This window comes from Ascaphus truei, chromosome 19 (genome assembly GCF_040206685.1).
Source record: "Ascaphus truei isolate aAscTru1 chromosome 19, aAscTru1.hap1, whole genome shotgun sequence".
Taxonomy (NCBI): domain Eukaryota; kingdom Metazoa; phylum Chordata; class Amphibia; order Anura; family Ascaphidae; genus Ascaphus; species Ascaphus truei.
This window is the reverse complement of record NC_134501.1, coordinates 7,203,517-7,223,838: the sequence shown is the minus strand read 5'-3', so window position 1 is coordinate 7,223,838 and position 20,322 is coordinate 7,203,517. Positions and strand designations below refer to the sequence as shown.

General features: G+C 47.2%; 1 protein-coding gene across 4 annotated transcripts in view; it reads left to right on the top strand.

The window, feature by feature from the left end:
- The window catches only part of ZNF469 (zinc finger protein 469), a 255,451-nt gene that overhangs the window by 143,027 nt on the left and 92,102 nt on the right, over positions 1 to 20,322 (top strand). Inside the window, exon 1 of one of the 4 annotated variants that reach the window (XM_075576421.1) lies at positions 4,493 to 4,835. The exons of the other annotated variants lie outside the window; for them this stretch is intronic. The gene's annotated coding sequence lies outside the window, so the exon portion shown is untranslated. Of the gene's footprint in view, positions 1 to 4,492; positions 4,836 to 20,322 lie in introns of those variants that run through there. 4 annotated transcript variants of the gene reach the window in all.

Here is a 20,322-nt window from a genome sequence, read left to right as displayed (position 1 = left end):
ACAGGAACGTTATTCTTACTACGCTGATACAGGAACGTTATTCTTACTACGCTGATGCAGGAACGTTATTCTTACTACGCTGATGCAGGAACGTTATTCTTACTACGCTGATACAGGAACGTTATTCTTACTGCGCTGATACAGGAACGTTATTCTTACTACGCTGATGCAGGAACGTTATTCTTACTACGCTGATGCAGGAACGTTATTCTTACTTCCCTGATACAGGAACGTTATTTTTACTACGCTGATACAGGAACGTTGCACTTGTGCGGCATATTTCACCCCCAAATCTCAAAGCATTTGACTGATCCAATGAATTTATCCTTTCAGTTAATTTAGTTAGAATTGGTAAAAGTCTGGGGAGATCTGGCGACCGTGAGGCCTCCAGGAGCTTGAACATTCGAAATCTCTGAGGCTGAGATTATGGTTCCGCCGTCGCTGCGTGCGCGCGGCAAGCACTCTTTCTGTAGTGGGCTATGCAAGTTACCCCAGTGCCTCGCGCCTGCAAAGAGGCGCCTTGACGCGGCAGAGTTTTGAAAATACAACACATTTTGTATTTTCAGGCGGCTGCCGCGTGATGTCAGCGCACGTGAGCTGGTGCAGCCAATGAGGGCGAACCAGCTTTGCGACGCCCCCGCCACGCCCACGCAACGCTTATACAACCTCCTGCAGAGAAGTTCACAAATCGCTTGGGCTGCAGGAGTCCGCGCGGTGGCGCGCTCGTTCGCACGCGGTCGTGCAGGGACTATAATCCCCGCTTTACTCAAACATACCCATCACTTTATTTCCTTCCAGTCACCGGCAGATTTACTTCAATGGCCGCCTTCTCTCCCTCGTTCCCTGTCTCCACATTATACAGGTAAGCCAAGCTGGCAAATTATGTACTTATTTATTTTTAGCATTGGATTGAAACAGGGGGTCTCCAGAACTGAACCCTTGTTAATCAAGGGACCCCCTGATTCCAGAAATATCTACCTCCGAAGGGGGTGCCGGTGTCTCTGTTTCTTAAAGCTGCCGCGCCCTGCGGGCCAATAGGAAGCTTTAAACGCCATCCGGCGCAGCATCCTATTGGGCCACGTGACGTGGGAGCTTTAAAAAGCAGAGATACCAGCATCGCGCCTGGAGGTAACGCAGGAAGCAGGGGTCCCCGAAGCTGCAATGAATGGGGTTCAGCTCCGGAGGCCCCCTGCTTCTATCCTCTGGTAAAAGTCATTGCAGATTATTTTGGCAGAATACGGGTTAAAGCCTCATTGTTCATTAATACAAACCCATGAAAGTTAACATACAGCAACATAAAGAAAGACCGAGTATAACGACAAGCTTCAAACCTTACAAATATTATTCCACATACAGAACAGTGACCCCAAAACATTACTGGGTCTCTTGAAATATGAAACCTGCGGAATCAATCAATTACTTATAGGGTCTGATTTTTGACGTTTTTATTTTCCATAAAGAGAAATACTCAGCATTGGCATATACCGCAGCATGTTCATTTTGCCTCCCAACTGTGAGAAGTGCATACTGTATGTTCTTCTGAGCTAGGATGGAAGAAAGTTATTCCCCCCCCCCTTCCAATAACACAGTCGTTTCTATGGGGATGATAGTTCGTTTTTGGAAGACAGGACGTTCTTTACCTCATCCCCATCGCTGGTTCTCTAATGAAGTTTTTCTGGCCTCCATATGTCTGGGCTTTGACAAACCATCCCAGCGAGCTGTGTGTGTGTGTGTGTGTGTCTCTGTGTGTGTGTGTCTCTGTGTATGTGTGTGGTGTGTGTGTGTGTGTGTGTGTGTGTGTGTGTGTGTGTGTGTGTGTGTGTGTGTGTGTGTGTGTGTGTGTGTGTGTGTGGAGTGTGTGTGTGTGTGTGTGTGTGGTGTGTGTGTGTAGGTGTAGGTCTGGATCATATCCATTCAGGAATGTGACATTACTATTTTCTAAAATAATAATAAAAAATAAATCTCTATATTTGAGGCGCACACTGCACTGGCCCCTCCTGCTGTTCTAGTCTCATTATGCTGTTTCGGCATCACGCCGTGCATGGCAGTATTTATACATGGAGGTTGAATTATGTTGATATGAAGTCCTACTACTTTTTGAATCATAAATACAACCGTAGTGATATTGCGCCTGAAGGAAAAGAACATAATCCAGATGAACGTGGTGGCATACAGCTTTCAGAAGGCATTGTGCTTGTAAATTCCATCTGCTGGTCTGCAAATGCAGTCAGTGCTGTATGAATGTGATATGAATTTGTATGAGATGCCTTGACAGCTTTTCCAACTCAGAATCCTCTCTAGATCCCTTTGGATTAGCGCTGGGCTCTGTTATGACAACACTGTGAGCTGCAGCCCTTGTCGGAGGCCTGCAGAATGATACAAAGATCTTCTCTCTTCCCTCTGCATGCTTCCTGGGCAGTGTACATGGACACCAGCTCACAGACCTTGCCCTGTTCTTACTTTTTGCAGCAGCAGTAGCAGCATAAGGCTGCGTCCGTACAGCCTTCGTCTGCGCGGACGTGACGCGCATGCATGACGTCACCCGTGTGAAGCGTGTGCGTTTTCAGGACACGGTAGATGTACCGTCGTGGGGGGCGTGTCTAGGACGTAATGGAGCTGGTTCGCCCTCATTGGGCCCCACGTGACTTGCCCGTTGCGCCATGAAATCAGTTTCAACTGATTCCTCAAGGCGCGCCTCCATCCTGCTGTCGCCCGCGCGGTCTATGGGCGCGATCAATGCCCTAAGGCAATATGATCGCGCTGCACGGTCTTCGGCAGCATGGACGCCGCCTTAGTTTTTCCCCGCAGATAAAACCCAAACTTTAGTTGTCACAACCTTTGGATTTACGGCTGCCGTTAAACAGAAAGGTACGTGTGCCCTAATAAAAGGTTGAGGTTTTACATTGTTTCCTAATGGATTCATGAGTCTAGCCAGTTGACGGGAACACGGAGTATGGGCGTTACCACTGGGATAGTGGAGGAGGACAATTCCACACAGACTTTATGTCTAACATCACATTCCAGGCATGGCATATATCTAAGCTGAGAGCCACATATTGTTCATATTATTTTGATCACTTTAAAGAATCAGTCCCACTTACTATACCCACGAAACGAAAAACAAATGATCGTAACTTTATTTATTTTTTTTAACCTGTAATACATACATCATTATGGAACCATCCAGTAACGGCCTATGGTTGCCAAAAATGAAATGACTACAATAAACTTGGGGATCGTTAAAGATGGACACTTTTATGCATTTCCTCTTCAGAACTCCTTCCCCACTGCCAAAGCAATAGGATTACTTACTTCCCTGAGGTATCTATGTGTTACTTTTATTAATACACTATACAATGGAACTGCCATGGTTCCTTTCAGAGTTTTGACAAGCTATTCAATTTATTACGAAACAAACATTACAATTGGAGAGAGAGAATCCATTGGGTGAGTCCGCTCACCTGAAGGTTGTATCCTTGACATACCTTGACAGCATGAAATGGTGCTTTAAATAGTGTGATTACCTCATCCTGACTGGTAGGGACACGTTTAGCCAGATGGGATTTTTCAATGTTTCATCCCAATTGATATTCAATAGTGGACCCCGTGCTAATCTCACCAGAGATTAGGAGCAGAAGACCCGGGCTAAAGGGCAGACATGTCCCTGTCAATCAGGATTTGGTAGTCAACTTTATGATGATTTGCTGTGTTTTCTTCCCATGGCTACCAAACTCAGTGAGCCACTGATTGAGTCACCTGTGCTGAAACAGGGATATCCTCAACACTTGACCTGTTGATAGCTCTTGAGGACTGGAGTTGGCTACCCCTTACCACAGGGGTGCGCAAACTTTCCCCCCTGCGCCCCCTTGTTTGCACTGCCCCCCTGCTCGCGCCCCCCTCCTTGCCATGTCTCCAGCATCACATGACGCCGCAGGGTCACGTGATGTCACGTTGGCATGGCAACATGACGTCATGTGACCCCGTTGTGTAATTTGACGCTGCGTTGCCATGGCGACGCGTCACCGGGGACAAGGTAAGTGATGTTACAGAGGTATCACGCGATCCCCCGGCATTTAATTTAAATGCCTTGTAGAAGTGCGCGGGGCCTCTGCAACCACCCCGCCCCCCCTGCCTTAGTATATATACTTTCTGCCCTCCTGTAAACCTCCATCATTACTGCAGTCCTGACACACAGATATAAGTGGGGAAACTTGTCTGCTGTTCCAGTTAATGAATGTTTCACGGAAATTTCTGAAAAATGTACATTTTCGCTAATATATATATATTTTTTTTTTATTCACTATTGTCGTTTAAAATCCGTGAAATTTTGGAAAAACTGCGTTAAAAAATACCAAGGAAGAATGACCCATGTTCTCTTGCGAACATTTTCTACCTCTCTACACACAGAGGACGCCCGCAAACACTGCAGGCCGTCAGGCTTTGCTGTGGAGCCAAAGAGTTAAATGGCTGTTTTGATTGGAAAACCCTTCAAAGTCAGTGACAGACACTGAGAGAGCTGGAAGGAGCATGCTAATGAGGGTGATGTCATCAGCAGACTGTGCCGCGTCTGTGCATGGTCCCTTTTCTGTGAATATTGTTGGCTGTGCATAGCAACAGCACAGGTGTGCGTCCTGCCCGCGTCCTCAGGGAAACAGCTCGCTGCAGACTGTCACTTCCCTGCTGAGCCCTCGTTACCAGATGCAGTTTTTCCATCGTTTCATTTCCAAAGGGATATTTTTTTTTTTTTTTGCACTCTTCAAATAATGTCACGGATTCTGACCGGGTGTGAAAACAGGGAGGCTCTTCCGACATGAGACACCAGCCCAGCGCAGGAGGTGAGGTTATGCTTTCTTGCTCTGTTTTGGCATTGCATGGCTCACGTCTGATGGGGCAGCTTTAACCACTTCAGTACCGGAGGGGCCTGCTATGGAATGCAAGCCATCTCGTTGTAGCATTCAAGAGATCATGGATGACTATACATTGTGTTGTTTGTATGTGGTTATATTTACTATATATATATATATATATATATATATATATATATATATATAATCAAAAACAAATAGTCAATACTGTTCTGTGGCTAACGAAATGCTTTTATTTGTTCGAGCTTTCAAGATACACTGATCTCTTCTTCTGGCGATGTTACAATGGGTTAAGCCAAAAAAAATTCTTAGAAACAAGGCAACTGGAATGTTATCTGTTGGTGAAGCCTACATATATATATGGCAAATACTACATATACACATATTACCATCCTTAAAAAGAAAAAGTGAAATGTATGTATTTATGCTAATATACAGATTGCCACATCGTGATGAGGGGCCGATTGGCATTGTTGATCACTCTTGTGGATTTTCACTATGTTGATAAGCAGCGATGTGAACCTGGCATGGACCATATTCACTGAGGTTTGGGGGTTTTGGACCAAAACTGGCATTTTACTGGAAAAGTATTGATATTTATAAGAGCGTCTCCAAAGGGTTTATCCTATATCTGCTAAAGTGGGCGTTTTTCGTCTGAAGTGACCCGATAGGTTGCTTCAGGGGATATACAGTCAAATAAGCTGACCACTTATGCTAAAAATCAGTGAGACTGACTCCAAAACAGTGAGATTCATGGAAGGTTAACAGGAGTTGATGTCTGGGTACAGATCTGGGACGGAGCCCAGCTGTGTCTGAACATGTTGTATTAACTATCTCTCCCTGTGTCCACCAGCCACAAAAAATATACCTATGTGTTCTACTGACCTCAGTATATCCAATAATTAAATCTATTTGGCAGTCACTTTAACTCATGGCCTGTTCGTATATTTCCAGCAGTGTCCACTTGATTTGTGCCTCACGGAGACCACTCGTAGCTTTGATGCCCAGTAATGTTTTTCCGATGTTCTGCTCGTCACTGTCAATTATAAGAAGCCCACTTTTTGTTTCCACGTAATGCCTCTTAGCCAGGGATATTTACCTTACCTCAGGTCTGGGTATAGTTTTGCCACTAAGAAAAAGGAAAATAAAGACGCAGAGTTTCATAAATCCCGTTTTAATACGTGCATCGTGTAACTCCTCCCTAACTTCTGCAGACACGCCCAAAATTGCTAGCTGATACACACAGGACAAACACAAACACAGGCCAAAGCACCGTGACACATTGGTGGGAAGACATTCATGATGAAACTACCTCTCCTTACATCAATTTTATAGCCAACTTTAATACATAGGCATCTTCCTCAAAGTGCTGTAAAGTTGTCTTTCCTTTGCTGGATAAGATTTTAGGGTAAGATTATAGTAGGCGCGCGACTGTCGCCCGAGCGATGGGTGTCCTGAGATGGAGGTGACTGAGGAGGCGTGGCGGATGCATCACCAGGCTGGTCCGCCCTCATTGGCTGAACTACTCACGTGACGCGGCCGGAATCTGCCATGCCCGCGCTTGCGCGCACTATGTCCGGCCCGTATCAGCTGCTGCACTTTGTTCTCGCAGCACGCGAAATCGCACTCACCGTCGCGCCAACTATAATCGCAGCCTTAGCCACATTCATTGCAATGGAGCTGAACGCTTTTTCTTCGTCGCATATTGAACAGTGGTTAATCACTCTTTAGATTTCTATGTAATCAATGGGGGGGAAAAAGTGCTGCTAGAACTTAGGAAGGGTGTGGTGCGTAATTATGAGCGCATTGAACTTCCGCTGCCTTTTTAGTGCCTCTGTTCACCCAACTGTCATTTAGTAAAAACAATCATAACAAGAGTTTCTTGCCTATGGAGGTTGTCAAGCAGCGGACTGGAAATATATCCAACGAAAATGACATACATTCCTGGAGAGCATAATTAGAAAGAGCCTTAGAAGTGAAAGGTGCTATATAAATACTAGCTGCTATTAAACCATGTTATTAATACAATCTGCTAACACTATACTTAACCTGTCAGAATGACATGACCTTTGTCATTCCAAATCCCAAGAGTCTTGTGTCCATTCCGCGGACATAAAACACAGACATATGAGAAAACACTGAGTGTTCTCCCGATGCCTACGAGGGTGGAATGCAGGAGTGCCGGAATGGGAGCAGGAGTGCCGGAATGGGAGCAGGAGTGCCGGAATGGGAGCAGGAGTGCCGGAATGGGAGCAGGAGTGCTGGAATGGGAGCAGGAGTGCTGGAATGGGCGCAGGAGTGCTGGAATGGGCGCAGGAGTGCCGGAATGGGAGCAGGAGTGCCGGAATGGGAGCAGGAGTGCCGGAATGGGAGCAGGAGTGCTGGAATGGGCGCAGGAGTGCTGGAATGGGCGCAGGAGTGCCGGAATGGGAGCAGGAGTGCCGGAATGGGAGCAGGAGTGCCGGAATGGGTGCAGGAGTGCCGGAATGGGTGCAGGAGTGCTGGAATGGGAGCAGGAGTGCTGGAATGGGAGCAGGAGTGCTGAAATGGGCGCAGGAGTGCCGGAATGGGAGCAGGAGTGCTGGAATGGGAGCAGGAGTGCTGGAATGGGAGCAGGAGTGCTGGAATGGGAGCAGGAGTGTTGGAGTGGGCGCAGGAGTGCTGGAATGGGAGCAGGAGTGCTGGAATGGGCGCAGGAGTGCCGGAATGGGAGCAGGAGTGTTGGAATGGGCGCAGGAGTGCCGGAATGGGAGCAGGAGTGCCGGAATGGGCGCAGGAGTGCTGGAATGGGTGCAGGAGTGCTGGAATAGGAGCAGGAGTGCTGGAATGGGAGCAGGAGTGCTGGAATGGGCGCAGGAGTGCTGGAATGGGTGCAGGAGTGCTGGAATGGGCGCAGGAGTGCCGGAATGGGTGCAGGAGTGCCGGAATGGGCGCAGGAGTGTTGGAATGGGAGCAGGAGTGCTGGAATGGGCACAGGAGTGCTGGAATGGGAGCAGGAGTGCCGAAATGGGCGCAGGAGTGCTGGAATGGGCGCAGGAGTGCCGGAATGGGAGCAGGAGTGCCGGAATAGGAGCAGGAGTGCTGGAATGGGCGCCGGAGTGCCGGAATGGGAGCAGGAGTGCTGAAATGGGCGCCGGAGTGCCGGAATGGGAGCAGGAGTGCCGGAATGGGCGCCGGAGTGCCGGAATGGGAGCAGGAGTGCCGGAATAGGAGCAGGAGTGCTGGAATGGGCGCCGGAGTGCTGGAATGGGCGCCGGAGTGCCGGAATAGGAGCAGGATTGCTGGAATGGGCGCAGGAGTGCTGGAATGGGCGCAGGAGTGCTGGAATAGGAGCAGGAGTGCCGGAATGGGCGCAGGAGTGCTGGAATGGGTGCAGGAGTGCTGGAATGGGAGCAGGAGTGTTGGAATGGGCGCAGGAGGGCTGGAATGGGCGCAGGAGTGCCGGAATGGGTGCAGGAGTGCTGGAATGCGAGCAGGAGTGCTGGAATGGGCGCAGGAGTGCCGGAATGGGAGCAGGAGTGCTGGAATAGGAGCAGGAGTGCTGGAATGGGCGCAGGAGTGCCGGAATGGGCGCAGGAGTGCTGGAATGGGAGCAGGAGTGCTGGAATGGGCGCAGGAGTGCTGGAATGGGAGCAGGAGTGCTGGAATGGGAGCAGGAATGGGAGCAGGAGTGCTGGAATGGGCGCAGGAGTGCTGGAATGGGAGCAGGAGTGCTGGAATGGGAGCAGGAGTGCTGGAATGGGAGCAGGAGGGCTGGAATGGGCGCAGGAGTGCTGGAATGGGTGCAGGAGTGCCGGAATGGGCGCAGGAGTGCTGGAATGGGAGCAGGAGTGTTGGAATGGGAGCAGGAGTGCTGGAATGGGCGCAGGAGTGCTGGAATGGGAGCAGGAGGGCTGGAATGGGCGCAGGAGTGCTGGAATGGGTGCAGGAGTGCTGGAATGGGTGCAGGAGTGCTGGAATGGGAGCAGGAGTGCTGGAATGGGAGCAGGAGTGCTGGAATGGGTGCAGGAGTGCTGGAATGGGAGCAGGAGTGCCGGAATGGGCGCAGGAGTGCTGGAATGGGAGCAGAACTTAATTCAGCACTTGATTAACTTCATGTTAATTACTTTTTAAAGTCACGTCACTGCTGATGCTGCCACAAACTCAAGCTTTATTTGAGTTGTTTTTAAACAGCAATGCCAGTGTTAAATTCACATTCACCAGATATTTCATGGTGAAATAATTCAGTAACTTTGTATTTCTGAGAATGGATGTGAACTAACTCTCGTGGGTCCCACATAAAGATGGCGGCCGCGTTTTTCTTTTTTAGAACTCCAGTCCCATCTTTGCATCGAGGCGGAATTTTCTGTGTGGGTTCCAAGCAAGAACAGTATAGAATATTAGAATATTACTCATTATTTGGTTTAGGGATTTGCCAGGTATGGCTTTGTGTCTCAATTTGGAAAACTTATAAACACAATGAAAAATAGTTATAATGACAGAGTAAGTGCTTGTGCCTGGGTAAGTGCTTTCGCTTACATCTGTGTGACCCCGCTGCCTCAACAATATTTGTTCAGGTTACCCTCTACCAGCTAAAGCTATATACCCCCCTTTTTTTATTTTTTACTTATGTGTATATATAAAGCGTACGACAATGTATAATTCTACATTCTTACCTAAGCTGGCAATTGTTTGGTGCTCCTGTTATAAATCTGTAAACATCCTGATTGTGTGCCTAACGAAATGGCCGCCTTCTGCCTTTGTGCTGCAGTCAGTGAAATGCTGCAGCTGATACTGCATTTAACATTATATTACTAAGTGTAACACATTATTGTTTCAGCTTTCAGAGCAACAGACCATCTGGAACACAGCAACAGATCAGTTTGTGATACGTTGTTGCCAAAGGGCAGAGCTCAAAAAAGGTGTGTCAGCCTGTTTCAAAATAGGAAGTACATATGACCTTCTACATGGTTGCTGTAGCAACCAAAGGCTAATCAATACATTAAAAAATCATTCCAAATGAAATTATGCGTTTAAAAAAAATGCACAGTATTATCTAATACAACAGAACTGATTTATTTAAAAAAAACCATATAGGGTTTTGCTGTTTTAAACTGCCAGTGAGATGGACGGCAGAGACAGGGATGCACTATTTGCAGTGCAGTCCTCTTCTTGGACACGTTTGAAGTTGTCCTGAGTTCGGGAAGCGAGTGGCACCATCGGGGGAATATACAGTCACTTCAGCTACCCTCTCTGTGCGCTGACGATGAACGCCCGCCTGGCCCTTCACTTAACTTTCCCATCGGAGCCACTCGGAGCACTGGGTCATGTTCTGGCGGGACATTCTTTGACTGTACATTTAGTTCAGGGGGTTAGACAGATAACTATCTTGACTGACCAAAGCAACATCAAGATAACGCTTACAGAAGTAGTTATGAGCTTCCAGAAATGCAAAGGCAGCCTCAGGGAAAATAATAGTTAAGGCACCATCTATTTCCAAGGACTTAATCTGCTGAGAAACATCAGTACGGCTAATAATTCATCTTAAGAGTGCGGATTCCGACACCTGATTGCTGCATCTGACATCGGGATTTCCATGCCGGCCCCCTATCAATTCTGAGACCGCGAAACCTCAGGGAAGCGGCTTTATATCCTGGGATGGGTGGTCACCGGAGGCTTTGATCGGAAGGGCCAGTTGTTACTTTAGTGCCCGCATGGATTTAGAACTGGTATTTAACCCGTTGCTGCCAGAGGGGACGGCGAGGTAAAATAACACTAATAAACTTGCAGTTCAGCGTTTCGGAGCAGTTAATTGATGGTATAATTATGTTACAACAAGTCATTACATTTATGACAAGGTGTAACATTTATCTGCCAAGTAAAGCGAACTCCATGTAGCTGCCTTTTCTCTTCTAAATAAAACCAATATGTTGAAGGCGTCTTCTGGAGCAGGGGGGCGCAAAGTTTTGATCCTGTGCCACCTTGCCCACTCACCTCCAGGCTCATGTCCCCACTCCTGCTCGGCAAAGGCATCGAGTTGCCATGGCAACGCGACGTCCTGTGACCTCGCTGCGTCATTTTACGCTGGGTTACCATGGTGAAGCGTTGCTGAAGACCAAGTAGGAGGAGCTGCAGAGGCCTCGCGCGGTCCCCGGCATTTCATTTAAATGCCCTGTGGGAGAGCGCGGGAACTCTGTAGCTGCTGCGCCCCCCCCCTGGAAAATCACCCCCCCCCTGCTTTGCACACCCCTGTTTTAGAGCAGGGGTGGGCAACTCCAGTCCTCAAGGGCCATTTCCAGGTCAGATTTTCAGGATATCCCTGCTTCAGCTCAGGTGGCTCGAAGACTGAGCCAACTGTGCTCAAGCAGGGATATCCTGAAAATCTGACCTGTTGGGGGTCTGAGGACTGGAGTCGAGCGCCCCTGTATTAAGTAACGGCGGAACCTGATCTTACCCACACAAAGTGTTGGCGCATGCTGTATCTGGTGTACAGTACCTGTCAGTACTGCGTTTAGTTGGTCTTCGCTTTGATCTCCCAATACAGACCGTTGTTCTACCAGAAGTCAAAAGTGTCTGTCACCATGACGGTGACATTACCTACAGATTGTATAGTGCTTCAATGAGTGAGGGGGACAGGGGCGCTTTTGCCTTAGATATGTATTACCTTAGGTCACTTGTACGGCTGTGTGTATTGATCTAAATAATAATAATAATAATAATAATAATGCCTAATAGGTTAATTTCATCCCCAGGCATAACCATAAGAGTGTATTCCTGCTCCTCTCATTGGCTCAGGTCAGAACTGGGATCTTAAAGTTGAATTGATTTAAAGCAGCGATACTACTTTCCAACTGTTTCTTTCTTTATTATGTGTATATGTAAAGCGTGTGGCAATGTATAATTCTACATTCTTACCTAAGCTGGCAAGCGTTTGGTGCTCCGGTTATAAATCTGTCAAAATCCTGATTGTGTGCCTAACATAATGGCTGCTTCAGTCAGTGTCATCCTTCTATTACTAAGGTAACATGATCTATTGTTACAGTTTTCAGCTCAAACTGCTGGAAACATTTGCAACAAATTATCCCAAACAGTTAAGTGTAAAGATCTTGCTTTGGAGGTGGGTTAAAACCTCTGATGGCATGAACAGTTGAATAAAAAACAAAAAGTCACGATTATCTACACTATAATACCAGAGAACTGATTTATTGAGGAAAAAAAAACCTATAAGGTTTCACCGATTTTGCTGCTTTAATTGAGAATTTAGATCATTGTTATTGATTGGCAATTTCTATCATTAGGGCATTTCCCTTTTTGGCAGTATCCTATTAGATGCTACGTAATGTTCTTGAGGCCACTGAACATCTGTTGTTTCAGCTTTTTTGCCCATTTTACCTAAACCCATATAGTTCCCTTGTACGTACTGTGTCACCTCCGCTCTTCTCATCACCTTTCACTGACAATATTATGTACGAATCATCCATTAGAATTCCTCCTGATTCATACAGTGTAAGTCATGTGTTTTTATGCGTCTGTAGAACAAACTGCCACGCGAGCTCCCATTTTGCTGGGGTACCACCAGTCTTTGAACCTCTGTGTGGGTATTTTTGGCTGAAGGATGCAATAGCTGTTGGTTATTTTATGGTGGTTAGTGACCCTGTTCCTTAAGCCTTCTATCTCACTCCCCTTATCTATTACACATTCGTCACTAGCACTGTCAAGTTCAAGATCAGATAAACCAGCCTCTGACATCAGGAGTTCCCTATATTTTCTTCCTGGCCCAACCTGTTCTCAGAAAGACCTCTAGAAAATAAATGCTCAGCTGAAGCCGAGTTCTAGGATAAGCACCACTGCGTGCAAACAGCCGGCACTGCGTGCAAACAGCCGGCACTGCGTGCAAACAGCCGGCACTGCGTGCAAACAGCCGGCACTGCGTGCAAACAGCCGGCACTGCGTGCAAACAGCCGGCAGTGCGTGCAAACAGCCGGCAGTGCGTGCAAACAGCCGGCACTGCGTGCAAACAGCCGGCAGTGCGTGCAAACAGCCGGCACTGCGTGCAAACAGCCGGCAGTGCGTGCAAACAGCCGGCACTGCGTGCAAACAGCCGGCAGTGCGTGCAAACAGCCGGCACTGCGTGCAAACAGCCGGCACTGCGTGCAAACAGCCGGCACTGCGTGCAAACAGCCGGCACTGCGTGCAAACAGCCGGCATTGCGTGCATACAGCCGGCACTGCGTGCATACAGCCGGCACTGCGTGCATACAGCCGGCACTGCGTGCAAACAGCCGGCACTGCATGCAAACAGCCGGCACTGCATCCTGTGACTAATGGGTACTGGGGATCTATGTCAGTCAGTGTGAGATCTGACACTTTGTTACATTTCACCTAGGAAGGGATTTTGGGTCTTTCATTGGATATCAAATATTAGTTTATTTATGATTGTGCAGTCCATAGATGTTCTCCGCTAGTTGGGAGGGGGGGTAGAGGGGGGGGGGCTGTATCTTGTTTTTCGTATATCCTTTATGCATAATTTTTGATGATTACATTTATATATTTTCTATATTGATACTTTTTGAATGTGCGGTGTCTTTTTTATCAACCTTTATGGGAAGTTCCATTTTTTGGGGTACATTTCTTGTAACCGTGTTGTGGAGGGGGGGGGGGGCGTGGTTTTCTCCCTTTTTGATATAATACACTTTTATTAAGTGCACTCAAGGTCAGCCTACCTACGTCTCTTTGCATTACATGCATTAGGTCAGCCTATCTACGTCTCTTTGCATTACATGCATTAGGTCAGCGGTGGGTCAACTCCAGTCCTCAAGGGCCACCAACAGGTCAGGGTTTAAGGATATCCCTGCTTCAGCACAGGTGGCTCAATCAGTGGCTCAGTCAAAGATTGAGCCACCTGTGCAGAAGCAGGCTCTTAGGCTGAGCCACTGATTGAGCCACCTGTGCTGAAGCAGGGGTATCCGCAATACCTGGCCTGTTGACTGGATTTGGCCACCCCTGTATTGTATTGTATTGTATTGTATTGTATGTCTTTATTTATATAGCGCCATTAATGTACATAGCGCTTCACAGTAGTAATATATGGGGTAATTGCATTAGGTCGAGTTGTAGATTCACTTTGCATTTTACGGATTGATATATTTTTTTGTAAGAGTAATACAATTCTGATATTTTTGCAAAACTGCTGTCCTCATTCTTATACAGGTATGTTGATGGTAGCGATTTCCCCTATATTTATCAATTATTCTCTCTTTTTTTAGACATCTTTTTGCACCTCCTTTCGTTTATTTATTTACTGTGTCATTGTATCTTGTATTTGAGTGTTCCCTTTTACACACATTATTTTGCACGCTCTCTACTCTGAGTTTATATTATCCATCTGACGAGAGGAATTCACGAGATCTCCAGAGCTGATGGTACAGCAGCATCTATGGAGCGTTATCATGTTAAACTCACAACCTGAAACAAGTTATTGCATGTATGTAAACGCATTCACCTACAACAGCTGAAACTGAACTACTGTAAGATTGATAGTGAGGTAAATCTGAGTTTAAACTCAGTGAACTCTGGTAGTTCAGTCTAGCTCAGTTTAGATAGCTTGAAGCCTTCTGGTCACTTTGCTCCAGGGGATATGAATGTATCCCCAGTTTGCCACGACTGTCACGCTCTGCCTCACATCTGACATACAGGTGGAGGATCAGAGAGATCTCGGCACATCACCGGTACGATCTTGTGTGAGAATACCAGGCCTCTTTCATCACGTTACTTTATTTAACCCTTAGAAAAGGGTGTATGATGTAATTGCTTAACATTGGCGTACCAGTTAGTTGTTGGGGGATATGTTGATAATGTAGCCAGTCTGATGCATACGAATGGAAGTGCTGAATGGCTTTTATTGCAGCGTGATGCAGTTTGCTATAGGAGAGCACTGCCGCCACCTGCATGACACATGTAAGGCTGCAGCTGTCTCACACGCAGCCATTCCGGCCTAGCAGCTCGGATCAGAGACAGTCAGGAAAGGGGATGCTACTTGTGGAAATAGTAAGGATACAGGCAAGGATATATACAGCTTCGTGTATATACCGTCGCACCTTTGAACTCAAAACCACGACTGATTTCCCTTCACAGGCATATGTGTAGCCACTACTTGGATGGAACCCTGTCCGCACATCCCTGGACCTGGTTCCTGTCCACTGTAGAGAGGAAGGGAATGGTTGCTAGTCAGGATCTGCATGGAAGGGGTAGTTAGTATGCCACAGACAATGGGTGCCTACTTCTACCATAGGGAAGTGATGATGAGTAGTTATCCAATCTAAGTAAGAATCTGGCTTGAATCAAACCCATGATTATCTGTGCACGCTTCTTGCTATTCCCCTATTTCTGCAGCCGCACTGCCAGTAATAGATGCAGAGCACAAAGAGCACACATTCGTCAGGCAATGAATCCACCAATATAACCAAACCATGTGTTGACAGAAGTGATGTTTGTTCCTGGTGTAGTGTGATAGATTACAGAGCTCATTGTAACAGGAAGCAACAGGCGTACTCCCTTCCTTGGATAGACTGATCTAGATTACCAGCAAGGATCAGATCGTCCAATGCTTGTTTTGTATCTTCCATCCCAATTGCTTTTTCCTCATGACACATTGTAATTGTCAGTCACAGCTCAAGGATACAATGAATCTGTCGCTGCAGTACTAAATTGGCAACCTATGTTTGAAGAGTACTCTCTGTTTGAATGGCCTAACTACATTACAAGAGTCAGTCCTGTGTGTGTGACCGCCATCATAAGCTTCACCGCGCTCCACACTGACAGAGCTACAAAACCAGGATGGGCCAAGCTTTTCCCAGATGATCTGAGGCCAGGTGGTCACCATACTTACCCATGAAAGAAAGACCTTCCGTTCGATACACAATGTGTGTCTTCTGCATTGAAGGAGTTATTTACAGTGTCAGCATTTAACAAGTTCTGTGCGTGTACACAAGGTGCTGATCAAACATAAACCGTTTAGCACAACTTGGAGTCACAGAGCAGTAAATACACTTTAACAATCTGAAACGGGGGCCCCGGGCGGTGGATTTCACTCCCTGTTGGTAGATGTTTACTAATTGAGAGTTAGAACAAAAAGGGTTGAAAAGAATAAAGGCGTGAGTGAGCGTGTATGTGTAGGTTAGTGTGCAGGGCAAGAGGAGGATAATGACCACAACAGATTGTGTTATTAAATGAACATATTTTTTGCATTAGTTCTTCTCTATAAAAGTGTATTCACTATTCACCACTAGCTGTGGTAAAAGAACAAACACAGTAAATATCTCTCCCCTGGCTATGCTAGTTGAATCACCAAAAAACACAACGTGCTATTTCTACGGGTCACACATAAGATGACTGCTCCAGTTTCCATTCATTAAACACCATTGCACTGGTCCAATGACAGGATCTTTGTGTACATTAATACAGAGGAGTAAAGAACACAAGCCACGACGATGCCTTATTTAAGAATTTTGGGACTACTTTTTTTAAACATGAAATATAATATACATCACTATGTTGTGGGGGGGAGGACTTGGTAAGAGTTAGTAAACGGACTTATAATAACTTAACAGTTGTACATCATTGTACTTTCTTTCCCATCTTCCCATGCGCGGGCCGTGCTGCATGGAGCAGAGCGCCATCACTGGTCCTGTTAGGCAATATGCAAGCTACATCTGGCTTCAGTCTTTGAACACTCACGGGGTCTATGGAAATGAGGCTCTCAGTGTTACAAGGGTTAATAAAAGGCATTGAGGTGGAGAATACAGCAAATGAAAATCCCCCGTGTGAGCACATTCACGTCTCAGACTGGTCTGCAACCCTGCCCTTCCCCATTATCTGCTAGCATACAATGCTTCCACTGATGGAGAATATGAAGCAAGGACAGTTTGTTCCCACCTCACATGCTGGCACTTCCCTGGTCACCTCCAGTAAATCCCAAATGACATGTTGTAAGGCCAAACTGCCCTGGGGCTTCCACTAATTCCTCATAAACACCCTCTAAGGTCCCTCCCTAACACTTAACCCTTGCACCACAAGCGGTAGAGTGGGTGGAGGAAGAGACGCTTTGCAAGTGGTAGGGTCTTCTGAATTCTTTGGAACAGTGAAGTCTAAGAGGCTGGTCATGACGGAGAAAGACTAATATACAGTAAGCGAGAATCGGGCCCCGAGTGAAAAACCTCACGTTTAAGGAAAGTTTTATTTTTTTATATCAATGCCAAAATGATTTAATCATTGAAAATGTGCATTTATTAAAATCTCATGCATTGAGCAATTTATTATTATACCTATTTTACAAACTATCATGAGTGAGAGTTGGGTAATTGATGGTGAGGACGAGGGAGTGGGGTGGAGGGGAGAGAAATACATTGGAAGAGGAGTGGAAATAGAGGAGGCTCGTGAGGTGTAAAATAGGGGGGGCATCGAAAGACCGCCGGGGGGTGGGGCATTGGTAACTCTAGTCCTGGGTCCTAGGAAATCTGTCTGTGGCCCCGGAGCTAATCATTTGTTCCCAGTGTAAGGGGAGGAGTGGCACGGTATTAATCAGTGTGCCGGTATTAATCAGTGTGCCGGTATTAATCAGTGTGCCGGTATTAATCAGTGTGCCGGTATTAATCAGTGTGCCGGTATTAATCAGTGCGCCGGTATTAATCAGTGCGCCGGTATTAATCAGTGCGCCGGTATTAATCAGTGAGCCGGTATTAATCAGTGAGCCGGTATTAATCAGTGTGCCGGTATTAATCAGTGTGCCGGTATTAATCAGTGCGCCGGTATTAATCAGTGCGCCGGTATTAATCAGTGCGCCGGTATTAATCAGTGCGCCGGTATTAATCAGAGCGCCGGTATTAATCAGTGCACCGGTATTAATCAGTGCGCCGGTATTAAGCAACTGATTGCAGGGGCTGGGGAGAGACTCCCATCCACGACTGCAACGACTCTTCTGCCTGTGAACCATATATGCGGGGGGTATGTGGGACCCTTTTGAAAGCTTGAGGTATATCGTGTTCCCTACCTCTGCTTCATACGCACTACGAACAGTTTCTTACATATGACGCAGAATTTTACACTTACACCATTTTAGGTGTGGAGGATTTTCTGGGGCAAATAAAAGGGAAAAAGAATGGCGCAGAGAGACGCAGAATGCGATACATCTCATTATAATCTGTGCACCATGTAACTCCTCCCCAACTCCTCCTACTGACTCTCCCCAAGGTGCATGCTGGGGCAGAGACACAGAATGTGATACATCTCATTATAATCTGTGCCCCGTGTAACTCCCCCCAACTCCTCCTACTGACTCTCCCCAAGGTGCAAGCTGGGACAGAGACGCAGAATGTGATACATCTCATTATAATCTGTGCACCATGTAACTCCCCCAACTCCTCCTACTGACTCTCCCCAAGGTGCAAACTGGGGCAGAGACGCAGAATGTGATCTATCTCATTATAATCTGTGCGCCATGTAACTCCCCCCAACTCCTCCTACTGACTCTCCCCAAGGTGCAAACTGGGGCAGAGACACAGAATGTGATACATCTCATTATAATCTGTGCACCATGTAACTCCCCCAACTCCTCCTACTGACTCTCCCCAAGGTGCAAGCTGGGACAGAGACGCAGAATGTGATACATCTCATTATAATCTGTGCACCATGTAACTCCCCCAACTCCTCCTACTGACTCTCCCCAAGGTGCAAGCTGGGGCAGAGACGCAGAATGTGATACATCTCATTATAATCTGTGCACCATGTAACTCCCCCCAACTCCTCCTACTGACTCTCCCCAAGGTGCAAATTGGGGCAGCGACGCAGAATGTGATACATCTCATTATAATCTGTGCACCATGTAACTCCCCCCAACTCCTCCTACTGACTCTCCCCAAGGTGCAAGCTGGGGCAGAGACGCAGAATGTGATACATCTCATTATAATCTGTGCACCATGTAACTCCCCCCAACTCCTCCTACTGACTCTCCCCAAGGTGCAAGCTGGGGCAGAGACGCAGAATGTGATACATCTCATTATAATCTGTGCACCATGTAACTCCCCCCAACTCCTCCTACTGACTCTCCCCAAGGTGCATGCTGGGGCAGAGACGCAGAATGTGATACATCTCATTATAATCTGTGCACCATGTAACTCCTCCCCAACTCCTCCTACTGACTCTCCCCAAGGTGCAAGCTGGGACAGAGACGCAGAATGTGATACATCTCATTATAATCTGTGCACCATGTAACTCCCCCAACTCCTCCTACTGACACTCCCCAAGGTGCATGCTGGGGCAGAGACGCAGAATGTGATACATCTCATTATAATCTGTGCACCATGTAACTCCTCCCCAACTCCTCCTACTGACTCTCCCCAAGGTGCAAGCTGGGACAGAGACGCAGAATGTGATACATCTCATTATAATCTGTGCACCATGTAACTCCCCCAACTCCTCCTACTGACTCTCCCCAAGGTGCAAGCTGGGGCAGAGAAGCAGAATGTGATACATCTCATTATAATCTGTGCACCATGTAACTCCCCCCAACTCCTCCTACTGACTCTCCCCAAGGTGCAAGCTGGGGCAGAGACGCAGAATGTGATACATCTCATTATAATCTGTGCCCCATGTAACTCCCCCCAACTCCTCCTACTGACTCTCCCCAAGGTGCAAGCTGGGGCAGAGACGCACAATGTGATACATCTCATTATAATCTGTGCCCCATGTAACTCCCCCCAACTCCTCCTACTGACTCTCCCCAAGGTGCAAGCTGGGACAGAGACGCAGAATGTGATACATCTCATTATAATCTGTGCACCATGTAACCCCTCCCCCTCCCCCAATTCCCCCCACTGACTCTCCCCAAGGTGCAAGCTGCGGCAGGCGGGGCAACATTTTTTGATACTTAGGTGTAGAGTAAAAATGCCTCGATACAGAGACCCCGAAAGGAGTTTTATGCAGTTGCATCTCCTCCACCCTTAGAACGGAGCAGGTGTGGAGCGCTGCGGTGCGCGTTCATTCTGCAGGGCAGGAGTCTCACGCGTCGGTCAGGCACAAATGAGGCCTATTAATGTTCCCACTTAGAACTGAAAGGGCCGACAGAGCTGGGTGACGGCGGATGTCTCCGAGTAGAAAGCTGACATTGTCCCAGGCAGGGTACACAGGAACGCTCGAAACCTGTAGCTGTTTAACTCATGCATGTTTGCATATGTTAAAAATATTTCGTCCGCTGCTAAAAAAAATATTAGGGCAGAGATCTGGGGCCAGATAATTATAATAGCATCTACTGTATGTGCGTGAGGGAATGGGAACACAGAGAAGCACTATGAGGCTTCAGAACCCTGCCACCATCCTGCTTCACTCTGATGGGGAGGGGGCCAGCAGAGAACAGGTTACAGGAGAGGGGAGCGGGGCTTAGCGTGACTTCCACCTCGCTGGTTAGTCTTAATCCAAGCGGAACT